Raw genomic sequence first — 13233 nt, forward strand, 5'->3', positions numbered from 1 at the left:
AAAAAAAAAAAAAAAAAAAAAAAAAAAAGAAAAAAAAAAAAAGAAAAAAAGAAGAAGAAAAGAAAAGAGAAGAAAAAATAAATCTTGTATGTTGATAGTCTTGTGCTTAGTCATTTTTCCATTAATGTTTATTGATTTTATTTTTATTTATCATTACCTCATAATATAAACTCGGAAACTTTTGCTTAGCAGCAATTTTAGTCTTTAGAAAAATTTGAAATATGAAATTGGATTTTTTAAAAAAATGATGTCTTGCAACTACAGATTTGAAGCCAGGCATGCGACTGTAGTCCAGGCTACTCAGGAGCTGAGACAGGAGGATTGCTTGCGGCCATGAGTTTGAGGCTACAGTACTATGATCACACCTGTGAATAGCCACAGCACTGTGGCCTGGGCAATATGGTGAGACCCAATCTCTTAAAAAATACAGATTTGGGCCAGGCACAGTGGCTCAGGCCTGTAATCCCAGCACTTTGGGAGGCCGAGGCGGGCGGATCACGAGGTCAGGAGATCGAGGCCATCCTGGCTAACACAGTGAAACCTGTCTCTGCTAAAAGTACAAAAAATTAGCCAGGCGTGGTAGCAGGAGCCTGTAGTCCTAGCTACTCGGGGGGCTGAGGCAGGAGAATGGCTTGAATTCGGGAGGCAGAGTTTGCAGTGAGCCAAGATCGCACCACTGCACTCCAGCCTGGGCAACAGAGTGAGACTCCGTCTCAAGAAAAAAAAAAAAAAGCTGGGCGCGGTGGCTCAAGCCTGTAATCCCAGCACTTTGGGAGGCTGAGATGGGCGGATCACGAGGTCAGGAGATCGAGACCATCCTGGCTAACATGTTGAAACCCTGTCTCTACTAAAAAAAATACAAAAAACTAGCCAGGCAAGGTAGTGGGCGCCTGTAGTCCCAGCTACTCGGGAGGCTGAGGCAGGAGAATGGTGTAAACCCAGGAGGCGGAGCTTGCAGTGAGCTGAGATCCGGCCACTGCACTCCAGCCTGGGCGACAGAGCCAGACTCCGTCTCAAAAAAAAAAAAAAAAAAAAAACCTACAGATTTGTAGATTCAATATTTTTAGGGATAATAAAGACCAATATATTATTATTAGAATATGCCTCACGGTGTAAGCATTAGTCAGTCATCCATAGCACAGCCTGAAGTATTTGCTAGTGAAACACAATAAACAAGCAGGTCACTGGTTCTGACTTTGTAACTTAGGAGTTTCTCATAAACAATTTCTAAGGTTTCTTTTCTTTTACAATAACCACTCATAGCAATGAAATTAAAGTTGGCAATTGACCTTCCAGTTCATGACATGATGGAGAACTTACATGGGTTGTTGGCCCCTTCTGAACTCAACCCTGGAGATCTAGAAATGTGTATGTGTTGAGAAAAGGAAGTTTGTGATATCCCAGAATGCAACAAGAAAACTGTGGAGAATCCCTAGAGACATAGAAAGTGGATGGATCCCATTGCTGAGGGTGGAGGTGGGGTTGAGTCTAAAAGTACCCATCACAGAGTCAGGAATGACTGGAAATAAGTTAGACTTTTCAGTCTCACCAACATCTTCTGGGAAGGTCTTTCCAGAAGACCTTCCAACATCTTCTGGGAAGGTCTTTCCTGATCCTGGCACAACTGCAGGGGAGAAAACAATTAGGAACAGAACCAGTCAGAAGATGCAGGGTAATATCTGGGCAGCACTCAAGCCCAGCTGTCATCAGAAGCAGATAACCACAGCTAAAGGCAAATAAGCATTCTTTTCCACCTCAACTTCATGGGTTGTTTAAAACGCAGAGACAAGAGCAATTCCTAGGGTAGAAGTAGAGAAAGGTTTCCTGAGAATCAGGATCACTTGATGGGGGAGGCACAATAAACAGAGAAAAGGCTCATATTATAAAATCAGAGGCTCTCTTCTTTGAGACAAATCCCTAACACCCACACACAAACATGCATTAATGGACAGTACATGCTGGGAGTCAGGTTTCTCACTATCCATGAAGGAAATTACAAATAAGCAAGAATGGGTGGCTAAAATGATCCATGTAATAATGGGCTAGAGTTGGAGCCATCAGACTAAATTCATGTTTAGCTTAGTATAGATACCCATAGATAAATATAGAAATATTAATAAGTGGCCGGGTGCGGTGGCTCACGCCTGTAATCCCAGCATTTTGGGAGACTGAGATGGGCAGATAACCTGAGGTCAGGAGTTCAAGAAGAGCCTGGCCAACATGGTGAAACCCCATCTCTACTAAAAATACAAAATAAGCCAGGTGTGGTGGCACACTCCTGCAATCCCAGCTACTCAGGAAAATTGCTTCAATCCAGGAGGAAGAGGTTGCAGTGAGCCAAGATTGTGCCACTGCACTTTAACCTGGGTGACAAGAGCGAGACTGTGTCTCAAAAAAAAAAAAAAAAAAAAAAAAAAACTAATAAATATGTGGGTTAGTATACACATATATTTCCATGCTGTTTAGCTGAGACGCTGAGACAATATAGAAGCAATGACACCTCTATAGCAATGAGCATACCTAGACTCCAGATCTATCATTCTCCAATAAAACAAACTCCTTAGAGAAATGGCCAATTCTAGGGCTGGAACAAAGAATATACCAGATAAGCCCAGAGCAGCTTGTAGTGACAAAAAGTAAGGAAGTGCTCAAAAAACCCCACTATCAGCTGGGCGTGGTGGCTCATACCTATAATCATGCCTATAATCCCAGCACTTTGGGAGGCCAAGGAGGGCAGATCACTCGAGGTCAGTTCAAGACCGGCCTGGCCAACATGATGAAACCCCATTTCTACTAAAAATACAAAAAACAGCTGGGTCTGGTGGCACATGCCTGTAGTTCCAGCTACTCAAGAAGCTGAGGCAGGAGAATCACTTGAACCCAGGAGGCGGAGGTTTCTGTGAGCCGAGATCGCACCATTGCACTCCAGCCTGGGCGACAAGAGCGAAACTCCATAGCAAAAATAAATAAATAAATGAATAATAAAATGGTGGGTATTTTAATGTGATAGATACATTAAATTATACTCTAAATACAATAGGTTTTAATGTGACAGAGCACACAAATTTTGTTTATATGATCTCGGATTCCACATTGCAGCTTACTTTTAAGAAACTAACCCTTGCAAGTTTTGGTGTAGCATCAAAGAAAAATATTCATCATTACCTGGAAATGCTAATAAAACACCCCTCCATTTCCAACTTCATATCTGTGTTAGGCTATATTATCTTCCTATACATCAACCAAACCACTTATTGCAATAGATTGAATGCAGAAGCAGTTATGAGAATACGGCTGCCTTGTATTAAACTGGACATTAAAGAGCTCTGCAAAGATATAAAACAATGCCACTGGGCTCACTAAATTATATTTTGCTTTAGAAAACTTATTTTTTAGGCCGGGCGCGGTGGCTCAAGCCTGTAATCCCAGCACTTCGGGAGGCCGAGACGGGCGGATCACGAGGTCAGCAGATCGAGACCATCCTGGCTAATACGGTGAAACCCCGTCTCTACTAAAAAATACAAAAAACTAGCCGGGCGACGAGGCGGGCGCCTGTAGTCCCAGCTACTCGGGAGGCTGAGGCAGGAGAATGGCGTAAACCTGGGAGGCGGAGCTTGCAGTGAGCGGAGATCCGGCTACTGCACTCCAGCCTGGGCGGCAGAGCAAGACTCCGTCTCAGAAAAAAAAAAAAAAAAGAAAGAAAACTTATTTTTTATTAAAATAAGTAATTTTGTTAACATGTAATCAGCTTATAATTATATTTATAATACATAACTACCATGATACTAACATATTATACTAATTATGCATATTATAATTATTAATTATAATATACATATTATATTTACGATTACAATTATCAATACTTCAAAATTTTCTTAGTTTTAATTTCCAATATCAGAAATATCAATTGATATAACCCACAAGAACCAAAGTTCTCCTGGGTTTTTGACAATTTTTAAAGTGTAAAGTGGTCCTGAGACCAGAAAGTTTGAGACTAGCTGCCTTGCCCCAAGCTGCTTCCTATGATGGATGCCCTATTCCTATGATGGATATATGAAAAATAGGAAGGGAGGTGGCTTGCTGTTCTATTGCTAAAGTTTCAAAAAAGAAGAAAGTACTTAATCACTGCCTTGCCATGCAGTTGGTGCAAACCTGACTTATGAACAGGAGGCATATTAAGCACACATCTTACTCTCTCCAATGAGCCTTTTGTCCCTACAACTCCCTCTTCCTTCCTTTATATTATTTTCCCTTTGCCTTTAATTAACAATAAATCTTTTCCAATCTACATCTTGTCCAATTTACATCCCTCACCTCCCCCCTCTTCTCTCTACTACCATATTTCTTTAAGTTATTCTGCCTGCTATTACTATTTCTTTTATACTCTCCCATGCTTCCAAGAATGACTTTCAGCTCCAACTTCATATGAAAAGTACTCTTTCAAAGATTAGGCATCACCTTGTTATTGCCAAATCTTTGATCTTCAGTCTGTTCTAGTTTCTCTAGACCTCAATCCAGTACCATGTTAAATATTGGTAATATTAGGGGACCTCATTCTTCCTGAAAGTCTGTTACCATGTTATTACAGATGAGGCCTACCTCTAAATGATCTTCTGCTTCATTCACTCTGTCTTCCTCCTCTTTCTCTTGCCAATTCTCAATCATCAGTTCTTCTCTTTATATACTTATTTCCTTAAAAAAGCATCTGTGGAGAACACCTACATCTACAAATGTAGATGGAGAGCATCTACATTTTAGCACGTTTTAATATCTTCTTTGGTCCTAGGTGCTCTTATCTCAAAGGTCCTACCTCATATTATACCAAATATATTAAAATAACTGCAGTCAGTAAAATGCACCCATAGCATTAGTGTATCGTATAAGCTGAGTTGTATTAATAGTTGACTACGGGCCGGGTGCGGTGGCTCAAGCCTGTAATCCCAGCACTTTGGGAGGCCGAGACGGGCGGATCACGAGGTCAGGAGATCGAGACCCTCCTGGCTAACACGGTGAAACCCCGTCTCTACTAAAAATACAAAAAATTAGCCGGGCGAGGTGGTGGGCGCCTGTGGTCCCAGCCACTCGGGAGGCTGAGGCAGGAGAATGGCGTGAACCCAGGAGGCAGAGGTTGCGGTGAGCTGAGATCCGGCCACTGCACTCTAGCCTGGGCGACAGAGCAAGACTCCGTCTCAAAAAAAAAAAAAATAGTTGACTACTTGACACATTATTTTATAGATATTTAATTAAATATCTATATAAAATATTTACTGATTTTCATTTTTCAGTTTTCATATTTTAATAACTTTTTGAAATCATTTTAGATTTACAGAAAAATTACAAAGCTAGTAGAGAGTTCTTATATATCCCACACCCAAGTTTCTCCAATTAATATCTTAATTAGTATGGTACATTTACTATGATTAATGATCAAATATTTATAGATTATTATTAACTAAAGACTAACTTTACTCAGATTTCCTTAGTTTCTATGCATGACTTTTTTTTTTTTCTTTTTGAGACAGAGTCTCGATCTGTTGCCCAGGTTGGAGTGCAATGGCACGATCTCTGCTCACTGCAACCTTCAGCTCACTGCCATCTCCTGCCTCAGCCTCTCGAGTAGCTGGGATTTAAGCGATTCTCTTGCCTCAGCCTCTCGAGTAGCTGGGATTACAGGTATGAGCCACTACACCTGGCTAATTTTTGTATTTTTAGTAGAGACAGGGTTCTGCTATGTTGGCCAGGCTGGTCTCAAACTCCTGACCTCAGGTTATCCACCCACCTTGGCCTCCCAAAGTGTTGGAATTACAGGCACGAGCCACCACGCCCGGCTGCAATGTCTTTTTTTATACTGAGATCCCACCCAGCATACCACATTTTATTTAGTTGTCATGCCTCTTTAGGTTCCTGTTGGCCATGACAATTTCTCAAACTTGAGTATTAACCTTTGGAAAATATTGGTTGACCAAGCTATGCAAATCTTACAAGTATTAACATATTCCATTATACAATATCAAAAATTAACATTTATGAATATCACCTCTGATCTGCAATACATTTGGAGTTACTCTATGTAAAGGTAAGAGGTTTAGGTTGAGGTTTGTTTTTCCATTAAAAAGCTGTGAACTTGAGAATTTCATGTAGTTCTAGAAGCTTTTTTAAAGGATTCTTCAAGACTTTTATGGAGACCATCATGTCCTCTGTGAATAGGAACAATTTTATTTCTTCTTTTCTAATCTATATGATTTTTATTCTGTTTGTTGCCTCATTACATTCAGTAGGACAATCAGTATCACTTTGAATGGGAGTGGTAAGAGTGGGCATGCTTGACTTGTTCCTAATCTTGGGAAAAATATTATTCAGTCTTCCACCATTATGAATAATGTTGGTTGTGGGTTTTTTTTGTGTGGCTGCCCTTCATCAGGTTAGTGAAATTCTCTTCTATTCCTAATACATTGAGAATTATTACCATGAACGGATGTTGAATGTTGTCAAATGTTTTCTCTATCAATTGCTATGATCATGTGAGTTTTTTCCTTCTATAGTCTGTTAATATGGTGGAATACATGGATTGACTTTCAAATATTGAATTGGCCTTGCATTCCCAGGATAAACCTCACTTATTTGTGACACATTATTTTTATCATATATTGCAATATTCAATTTATTATTTTGTCGAAGATGTTGCCCTTTTATTATAAATCTTGGTCTAAACTTTTATTTGCTTGTAGTATCTTTGGATTTGACTACAGGAGAATGCTGGCCTGATAAAACGAGTTTGAAAGTGTTCTCTCCTCTTCTATTTTCCAGAAGATCATGCAGAGTTAGTTTTATTTCTCTTCAAATGTTTGATGAAAGGTCAGGCATTGGTGGCTCATTCCTGTAATCTCAGGACTTTGGGAGGCTGAGGTAAGAGGACTGCTTGAGCCCAGGAATTTGAGATCAGCCTGGGCAAGATGGTGAGACCCCATCTCAACAAAATATTAAAAAATTAACCAGGTGTGGTGGCATGCACCTGTGGTCCCAGCTACTTGGGAGGCTGAGGTGGAAGGATAATTTGATCCCAGGGAGTCAAGGCTACAGTGAGTTGTGCTCACACCACTGCACTCCAGCCAGCCTGGGTAACAGAGCAAGACCTGGTCTCAAAAGAAAAGAAAAGAAATGTTTGATGGAATTTACCAGTGAAATTACCTGGGTCTGGAGATTTCTTTTTTGGAAGATATTTGACTATGAACTCAATTTATTTAATAATGATAGTAATATTCAAGTTATCTATTTCATTTTGGATAAGTTTTAATAGTTTGTAGATTTTTACAGATTAATCCATCTCATCTAAGTAATCAAATTTATGCCTGTAGTCATTGATGGTATTCCCTTACCATCTATTTCATATTAGTGATGTGTATAGCGATAGTTCCTTTTATTCATGATATTTGTGTCATCCCCCCACCTTTTTCCTATGTTGGTTGGACATTTGCCCATTTTATTTATCTTTGCATAAAAAGAGCTTTTGGTTTCATCATATTTCTGTATTGTTTTTCTGTTTTCCGTTTTACTAATTTGTTCTATCTTGGTGAATCTTGCATTTTCAGTGGAAAAGAATGTGTATTCTGCTGTCATTTGATAGAGTGTTCTATAAATGTCAATTAGGTACTATTGGCTACTGGCTAATGATGTTGCTCAGTTCTCCTATGTCCTTGCTGATAATATGTCTACTTGTCTTATCCATTATTGAGACAGAAGAGTTTAAAAACTTTAAATATAATTGTGGATTTGCCCATTTATCATTTCAGTTTTATTATTTTTGGCTTCATATGTTTTTAAATTCTGTTGTTAGTTGCATACACATTTAGGATTTTTTTTAGGCTTCTTTTTTTTTTCTTTTTTCCTTTTTTTTTTTTTTTTTTTTTTTGAGATAGGGTCTTCCACTGTCACCCAGGCTGGAGTACAGTGGTGTGATCACAGCTCACTGCAGCCTTCACCTTCTGGGCTCAAGTGATCCTTCCACCTCAACTTCCTGAGTAGCTTGGACCACAGATATGCACCACCACACACACCTAATTTTTGTAGTTTTTGTAGAGATGGGGTTTCACCCTGTTGCCTAGACTGGTCTCAAACTCCTGAGTTTAAGCAACCTGCTCACCTCAGCCTCCTAAAGTGTGGGATGACAGGAGTGAGCCACTGTGCCCAGCCCACATTTATGCTTTCTTGGTAATTTGACTCTTTTATAATTATGTAATGTCACTCTTGATCCTTGGTAATTTTCCTTGCCCTTAAGTCTATTTTGGCTGATATTAGTATTGCTACTACAGGTTTATTTTGGTTAGTGATTGCATGATACATATATTTTCCCATTCTTCTATTTTACATTGACTATTTGTTTACACTCTAAGAGGCTTTCTTGTAGACAGCATACCACTGAATCTTTTGAAAACTCCATTCTAAAAATCCATGTTTTTTAACTGGCGTTTTTAGACCAATTTCACTAATACATTTATTGACATGTTTCTATTAGCTCTAATTTTTATTACTTGTCTTTTCTCTTTATTTCCTATTTTTCCCTTACTGCCTTCTTTTGGATTAGCTTAATATTGTTTAGTATTCCCTTTTAATTTATCCACTGAGGTTTTTTTTACTCTATCTCTTTGTATATCTATTTAAGTGGTTACTCTAGGGGTTATCATATACGTACTTAACTTGGCACTGTCTACTCCAAATCAATATTTTTTACTTCAAGTGCAGTGTAGAAGCTTTATCACCATATAGGTCCCTTTACCCTCCCCACTTTACGCTGTACTTGTCTTACACATTTCACCTACATACATCGAAAATCCCATCAGCCAATGTTATAATTTTTGTTTTCAACCTTCACAATATGTTTGTAAAAACTAAGAGGACAGTGTATTAGTCCATTCTCACACTGCTATAAAGATAGTACCCAAAAATGGGTAATTTACAAAGAAAAGAGGTTTAATTGACTCACAATTCCACACGGCTGGGGAGGCCTTAGGAAACTTACAATCACAGTGGAAGGGGAAGCGGGCATGTCTTACATGTTGGCCGGTAAGAGAGATAGTGAAAGAAGGAGTTACTTCCAAATACTTATAAAACCATCAGATCTCATGAGAACTCACTCACTATTATAAGAACAGCATGGGGAAAACCACCCCTATGATCCCATCACCTTCCTCCCTTGACACATGGGGATTACGGGTCCCTCCCTCAACAGGTGGGGATTACAATTGGAAATGAGATTTCAGTGGGGACACAGAGCCAAACCATATGGGATAGTTTACTATATTTACCCAAATATTTACCATTTTGTTGCTCTTCCTCCATCTCTGTTATTCCAAGTTTACCTCTGGTATTGTTTCCCTTCCATCTGAAGAATTTCCTTTAGCATTTCTTTTAGAACAGTTGTTCTGGTGGTGATTTCTCTTAGTTTCCCTTTCTTTGAGAATGTCTTTATTCAACCTACATTCTAGAAGGATATTTTCATTGCCTGTACAATTCTGGATTAACAGTTTATTCCCATAAGCACTTTTAAAATGTAATGACATTTCTTTCTTGCCTCCATGGTTTATGATAAGAAATTTACTCTCATTGTTCCACTGTATGCAATGTAGTGTTTTCCTCTGGCTACTTTTAATACTTCTTCTTAGTACCTAATTTTAAGCAGCTTAATTATAATGTGTCTGTATGTGAATTTTTTGAGTTGATCCTGGGTGGGATTGACCAGGATTCTTGTACATGTCACTTTGTGTCCTTTGCTGGATTTGGAAAGTTTTCATCCATTATTTCTTCAAGTATTCTTTCTGTGCTACACTTGTTCTCCTCTCTTTCTGGAATTATGATGAAGAAAATGATAGACCTTTTGATATTGTCTCATAGGTCCCTGAGTCTCTATTTATTACTTTTTCAAACATTTTTCTATATTTTGTTCATTTTAGACAATTTGTATTAATCTGTGTTCAAGTACACTGAGCTTTTCCTCTTAAAACTCCATTCTGCTATTGATCACATCCAGTAAATGTTTTACTTTGATTACTGTATTTTTCAGTTCTGAACTATTTATTTAGTTCTTTTTATTTTCTATTTCTCTACTGAAGCTTTCTTTCTTTCCACTTTTTTAAAGAGTATTTTACTTTTTCAGACAGAAAAACTGAGGTTAATTTATCATCAGTAGACTTATCTTGCAATAAATTTTAAAAGAAGTTATTCAGAGAAAAGAAAAATAGTATGCATCAGAAACTCAGATCTATATAAAAGAAGAACATTAGAGAAGTGATAAATGAAGGTAAACTAAAATATTTTATTTTTCTTGTTCTTAATTGATGTAACTGTTAGCTAACTAATAATTTCAGCAATGTATTTGGTGATTATGGCTTATCAATAAGTGAAATGAATGGCAGCAATGTTATAAGGGATAGGAAGGAGGAATTGGGAATACTCTGTGCTATAGTCTGAATGCATCCCTCCACAATTCATATGTTGAAACACAACGTGCAATGTAATAGTATTAAGAGGCAAGTCATTTGGGAGATGATTAGGTCATAAGGGCCCTGCCTTCATCAATACCATTAATGTCTTTATAAAATAGGCTTGAGGCCTGGCACAGTGGCTCACTCCTATAATCTCAGAACTTTGGGAGGCTGAGGCTGGTGGATCAATTGAGACCAGGAGTTTGAGAGCAACCAGGCCAACATGGCAAAGCTCCGTCTCTACTAAAAATACAAAAATTAGCCAGGCATGGTGGCGTGTGCCTGTAGTCCCAGGTACTTGGAAGGCTAAGGCACAAGTATCGCCTGAACCCAGGAGACAGAGGTGCAGTAAGTCGGGATCATACCACTGCGCTTGGCGCCTGGGTGACAGAGTGCAACACTGTCTAAAAAACAAAAAAGGCTTGAGGAATCCCTTTTGCCTTTGTGCTATATGACACAGCCAGAAGGTGCCATCTCTGAGAAATGAGCTCTCACCAGTCACTGAATATGCTGGCATCTTGATGTTGCACTTCCCAGCCTCCATAACTGTGAGAGATAAATTTTCTTTGTTTATAAATTATCAGTCTGGCCAGGTGGGATGGCTCACATCTGTATTGCCAACACTTTGGGATGCCAAGGCAGGAGAATTGCTTGAGGCCAGGAATTCTAGACCAATCTGGGCAACATAGCGAGACCACATCTCTACAATAAAAAGAAAATTAGCCAGGCATGGTGGCATGTGCCTGTGGTCACAGCTACTCAGGAGGCTGAGACAGGAGAATTGCTTGAGCCTCAGAGGTTGAGGCTGCACTGAGTTGTGATTGCACCACTGCACTATGGTGTGGGCAACAGAGAATTTGTCTCAATAAATAAATAAACAAATAAATAAATAACCAGTCCAAGGTACTTTGTTATATAGCAGCCTCAGAAAACTAAGACACTCCTCTATAAGATACTAGTACCACCTGTGAAGCAGTAGAGTATTATTTGAAACTGGATTAGCTGTAAATGTATATTGCAAACTATAGGACAACCAATGTAAAAAGTAAAAAATATATATAATTGATATGCTAAGAGAGGGAAGCTAATGGAATCATATAAACTGCATAATTAAAACCAGAAAAGGCAGAAAAAGAGAAGACAGTGTATTTGCTTTTATTTATTAGACAATGGTTCTAACAGATGCATCAAAGTATTTGTCATAATTCTAAAATCTGTGTCACATTGGGGTTGAAATCTGATAATTATTTTGCTTTTTTTACTTGCAAATTGAAATTCTTAATTTTTTACATGCTAAGTCATATTGAATTGCATCCTGTACATTCTAAATATATTATGAGACACTAGATCTCCTTTGATTTCTAAGGAAACTGTTGTATTTGTGTGCATGTGTGTGTGTGTGTTTCTGCTTTGTTTTTGTTGTTGTTGTTTCTTTACCTCCATATTAACAAGTCATTTTATTTTTTAAATTATTACTATTTTTAAATATTTGCAGGTAGATAGTAGGTGCATATATTTATGGTGTGAGCTGTTTTGATACAGGCATGAAATTGGGCAATAATCACATCATGGAAAATGGATATCTATCCCCTCAGGCATTTATCTTTTGTGTTACAAATAATCCAATTAAATTCTTCTGCTTATTTTTAAATGTACAATTAAAGTATTATTGAGTATGGTCTTCCTGTTGTGCTATCAAATACTAGCTTTTATTCATTCTTTCTGACTATATTTTTGTACCCATTAACAATCTCCACTTCCCTTCCACCTCCCCCACCCCCCACTAACCTTCCTAGCCTCTTGCAAACATCCTTCTACTCTTTTTTTTTTTTTTTCTTTTTTGAGACGGAGTCTCGCTCTGTCGCCCAGGCTGGAGTGGAGTGACTGGATCTCAGCTCACTGCAAGCTCCGCCTCCCGGGTTTATGCCATTCTCCTGCCTCAGCCTCCTGAGTAGCTGGGACTACAGGCGCCCGCCACCGTGCCTGGCTAGTTTTTTGTATTTTTTAGTAGAGACGGGGTTTCACCATGTTAGCCAGGATGGTCTCGATCTCCCGACCTCGTGATCCGCCTGTCTCAGCCTCCCAAAGTGCCAGGATTACAGGCCTGAGCCACCGCGCCCGGCCCCTTCTACTCTTTATCTCCATGAGTTCAACCGTTTTGATTTTTGAATCCCACAGATAATTGACAACATGAGAAGCTTGTCTTTCTCTGCCTTATTTTACTTGACATAATGACCTCGAATTCCATACATGTTGTTGCAAATGACAGGATCACACGTTTTTATGGCTGAATAGTATGCCATTGTGTATATGTACCACATTTTCTTTATCTAATCATCTGTTGATGAACACTTAGTTTGCTTCCAAACCTTGGCTATTGTGAATAGTTCTGCAACGAACATAGGAGTGCAGGTATTTCTTCAATATTCTGATTTCCTTTCTTTGGGGTATATAGCTAGGACTGGGATTGCTGGATTTTACAGTAGCTCTATTTTTAGTTTGTTTTTTGTTTTTTGTTTTTTTGTTTTTGTTTTTTTTTTGAGATGGAGTCTTGCTCTGTCACCCAGGCTGGAGTGCAGTGGCCGGATCTCAGCTCACTGCAAGCTCCGCCTCCCGGGTTTACGCCATTCTCCTGCCTCAGCCTCCCGAGTAGCTGGGACTACAGGCGCCCGCCACCTCGCCCGGCTAGTTTTTTGTATTTTTAGTAGAGACGGGGTTTCACCGTGTTAGCCAGGATGGTCTCGATCTCCTG

At 39.0% G+C, this 13233-nt stretch overlaps 1 pseudogene; it reads right to left on the reverse strand.

Moving 5' to 3' along the window:
* Positions 1-13233, reverse strand: part of LOC111536238 — a 72958-nt pseudogene that overhangs the window by 50438 nt on the left and 9287 nt on the right.

Source organism: Piliocolobus tephrosceles, chromosome 12 (assembly GCF_002776525.5).
Source record: "Piliocolobus tephrosceles isolate RC106 chromosome 12, ASM277652v3, whole genome shotgun sequence".
NCBI classification, from domain to species: domain Eukaryota; kingdom Metazoa; phylum Chordata; class Mammalia; order Primates; family Cercopithecidae; genus Piliocolobus; species Piliocolobus tephrosceles.